We start from the raw sequence: 4,695 nt of genomic DNA, 5'->3' as shown, positions 1-4,695 counted from the left end.
TTTACTACTAACCCCCTGATGTCTATCCGGTCACCACTGGTTTCCACTACCCCCATACATTTTGATTCTTTCACCCACTGCCATCGAGTCCATTCTGACTTATAGCGACACTATAGGACAGAGTGGAGCTGCCCCATAGGGTTTTCAAGGCTATAAATCTTTACGGAAGCAGACTGCCACATCTTTCTCCCAAGGAGTGGCTGGTGGGTTCAAACCAACAACCTTTTGGATAGCAGCCAAATGCTTAACCACTGTACTACCAGGGCTCCTCTGTACAGACAGGGCCCATCTAAAATTCCCATTCCAGGTTTACATTATTGTAAGTAGCCCTCAGATTCGATTTCCATAGTTTCAGGAAAGAGACTATACATCAGCAGAGTTGGAAGACTCAAATATTGCAAGAATTTGGCCAAGAGCCAGAAATTTCAGAACAGTAATGATGTGTATATATACTAATCTTCAAAATCCCAGGGTTACTGTGGCTTCTTGGTGGACATAGTTTGCTTTCAGCTCAATCAGTTCCTCTTGCAGCCATAATGATAAGGCAAATGCTTAGAAAATTCAAATACATTGCTCTAAAGTCAGCTGCAAAAACTTAAAGCGTAATTCATGCTAATGAATATTTGTGAATTTCTTTTGAAATCCTGATTCTATTTCTACCAAGTAGCTCAGCATTTCTTCAAATTCTGTGATTCGTTTTAGCACGGGACAGCTCTGATCTGGGACGCGAATGTACTCTCCAAGTAACATCTACCCACTTCCCATGGGTATTAATATTAATAAACTATAGTTCCTTTGGAAACCTTGGTGGCATAGTGGTTAAGTGCTACAGCTGCTAACCAAAAGGTCAGAAGTTCAAATGCACCAAGCACTCCTTGGAAACCCTATGATTTTTTTGGTTTTGATTATAGTTCCTTTACCAACTCATCGTTTCTTTTTTTCCTCTGCAGCCTCAAGTTCACTGTATTTGGATATCTTGTTTGTAACATCAAGCAGATAATATAATTATGGGAGCTATTTGGGCTCAAACAAAGTTGGGTCCTTTTAATTCCCAAAAGTTTTAGATCCGAGGAAGCATCATTATAACTCTCTTCAACAAGTTTCCACAACCTAGCCATCTTACTGCATTAAAATAAACTAAATCCTTTACATTTGCAATAGCACAATAACAGAATAATCCTGACAAGAAATATACAGAATCTAGACAAAGAAATGTATAAGACTTCATACTGAGAGCTATAAAAGAAAACTGGAAGAAAAGAATTGTTCTCAAATTAATTTTCAGGGTTTTTTTGATAGACCTTGAAAAAAATTATTTAAAATTCATATGGAAAAATAGGTAAAAATAACCAAAGACATTTCTAAAAAGAAGAGTGATAAGTGGAGAGGACTTGTCTCTCAATATTAAACCACAGTATAAAGCTGAAATAATTATAACATAACTATCAGGAATTTACAGATAGGTGGAACAAGCTCCAGTAGGTATAAACCAAAGGAGAGGGACAGACTATTTATCAAATGATTCTGGAAAATGGATTTCTCGAAATGCAGATTTGTTCAAGTTGGAATTTAGAAGTCTTCTTTGGCACACATACACTGCCCCGTTCAATCCATCGCCAAATCTTGTTCTTTCTGTCTTCTAAATACCTATTGAATCTCTCCACTTTTCTCTTTCACCAGTGACCAACTTAGTTATTGGTAGCCACAAATTCATTTTCACACCTATATCAGCGCAATAGCTTACTGACTGGGCTGCTGGCATTCACAAGGAATTGGAGGATGCCTTTGTGAATTAATATATCAATCAGTTACATCAATAAAACACATGATCATCTCAATGGATGCCCAAAAGATGTTCAGCACCTATTCCACGTAAAATGTTTTTTGCTGCCACAGTGATTTTTTTCAAAACATAAATTTGATTGTGTAAGCCTCCTGCTTAAAACCCTTCAATGGTTCTCACTGCTTTTGAGATAAAGATTAAAATTCTTAATATGGTACATTATGGCTTAATATGGCCTTAATAAGGCTTGGCCTGGTATGTCCTTGCCTGCTTCTCCAGCCTCATCTCATATTAACCTCTACTTTGAAGCCCGTGCTGCAGCCAGTCTGGCCTTGTTTCTAATGCTTTGAATGATATCATGCTCCCTCCTGCCAAGGACACCACAATTCCTTTCCTTAGGGTACTTATCTCAGTTTATACATACATTCATTAGTAGGATATTTGAATTATATCTGTCTTTCCTCTCTAAAATGTAAGCTTCAAGAGAGTAGGAACCATGTCTGGTTTACTAGCACCTAACAGAGTATTTAAAAGCAATGGGTTGGTTTTTAGTTTTTTGAATGGAGTATATGCCTGGTAAGTACTCACTGAGTAAATGAATGAAAACTTAACTAGGTATCTACATTAAATTCCCTAAAATAAATTAAAGATGAAATTCTAAATTTTAAATCTAAAAGCAAAATGAATCCATATTCTAAAATTGTAAGTTGTTCAGGTAATTTAATGGAGCTTAGGATGTGAACAACCTTTAACTTTTTGGAGGAAATCCTAGGAAAACATTATATTTTTGACTTTTGAAAATTTAAAACTACTGCATTTCCAAAAATACAGAAAAAACAAATGGCGAACTACAAAAAATATTAGCTAAAAATATGGCAAAGTATTACTAAGCTTTAATATATAAAGAGCTCTTTAATATGAATAAGAAGATGCATAACAGAAAAATGGATAGGAATCATGAATGAGATGGGTTGAAGCAGTTAAGTGTAAGACATGAAACTAAAAAAGAGAACAATATATAGGGGAATCTTTATTTGATAAGACACTAGGTAGTTCACAGAGTCACTAAGAAAGCTGACTAAAGTTAAGGTATCCACAGCCAGAAACAATGTCCAAAATCAAGGTGCTGAACTGGTTCATCTAGGACACCAATAACACCATTGAGAACTAAACACTGAAGTTTGCACACGGCTAGAGTTGGACAATGGATGCCATTTATACTTCTGCTATCTTTAAAAGTTAATTTTCCTGTAATCCTCATCTCTAGAAAGAGCTGTTGGTGGTTCCTATGATTCTGGTGCAGTTTATCTGATTGGCGGAGTCCAGGTCACATCCCTGAGTCCTACTGCTGAGAGGCTGTGAACTCAAGTATCTCATACTTGCAGCTTCTACAGTGAGAAGCAGCTTTTGCTTAAAGCTGTTAAGGTGATTCATAAGGTAAGGCATTCTCTCAGCAAAGGAAAAGCATTTCCATGTCAGGTGATTTATAAGAATAATCTACAAAAGGGAAATTTGGCAATATTTATCAGTATTAGAAACACATTTGCCCTTTGATTCAACCAGTCTACTTGTAGAAGTTAATCTTAATAATGAATGGCCTACAAAGATGTAGAAGATGTTCATTTTAGCATTATTTATAACACCCAAAAAAAGTAAATGTCTACCAATTGAACATTATTATTTAAATACATATTACGCATTTAAAGACCATTTGATTATAGGAGAATAAGCACATAATGTTGTTGTTGTTGGGTGCCGTTGAGTCTGTTCCGACTCATAGCGACCCTATGCACAACAGAACGAAACACTGCCCGGTCCTGAGCCATCCTTACAATTGTTGTTATGCTTGATCCCATTGTTGCAGCCACTGTGTCAATCCACCTTGTTGAGGGTCTTCCTCTTTTCTGCTGATGTCCTTCCCCAGAGACTGATCCCTCCCGACAACACGTCCGAAGTATGTAAGATGCAGTCTCGCGATCCTTGCCTCTAAGGAGCATTCTGGCTGTACTTCTTCCAAGACAGATTTGTTCATTCTTTTAGCAGTCCATGGTATAATCAATATTCTTCGCCAACACCACAATTCAAAGGCGTCAATTCTTCCTCGGTCTTCCTTATTCATTGTCCAGCTTTCACATGCATATGATGCGACTGAAAATACCATGGCTTGGGTCAGGCGCACCTTAGTCTTCAGGGTGACATGTTTGCTCTTCAACACTTTAAAGAGATCCTTTGCAGCAGATTTACCCAATGCAACGCATCTTTTGATTTCTTGACTGCTGCTTCCACGGCGGTTGATTGTGGATCCAAGTAAAATGAAATCCTTGACAACTTCAATCTTTTCTCCATTTATGATGATATTGCTTATTGGTCCAGTTGTGAGGAAGCACATAATGTAGAACACAAAAATCAGAGTATACAACTGTATGTATTGTAATCCCAATTTTGTAATTTAAAAATTGGTTAGAAAGATATACTCAAAATGTTCTCCAAAAGATGAGTTTAAAAGTAATTAATTTTCTTCCTCATACTTTGTTATACAATTTTTTAAATTGACTAACAACAAATAACTGAAAGATATATACTTTTAATGTTAAAAAAGAATGACTCTCAAATATTGCTGAGTCCAGAGAGATAATTTATTCACACTTTCATGGAATGGAAAATTTCTATGCCTTATTGAATTTATTTTATTAGACTAATAGAGTCCTGAGACTAACATCTGACCAAAAATTCTTAAAATGGAAACTAAAGAAAATCTTCAAGTAAGTACTAAAAATTCAACAGCAACTTAAAGAATTCACCATAACAATTATGTTCATAAGAGGGTTGCAAAGACAGTTTAATATTAGGGAACCCATTAATATATCATATCAATCAGTTACATCAATAAAATACATATGATCATTCCAATA

The sequence above is a fragment of the Elephas maximus genome, chromosome 2 (assembly GCF_024166365.1).
Source record: "Elephas maximus indicus isolate mEleMax1 chromosome 2, mEleMax1 primary haplotype, whole genome shotgun sequence".
NCBI classification, from domain to species: domain Eukaryota; kingdom Metazoa; phylum Chordata; class Mammalia; order Proboscidea; family Elephantidae; genus Elephas; species Elephas maximus.
The sequence above is the reverse complement of the archived record's forward strand: the minus strand, read 5'-3'. Positions refer to the sequence as shown.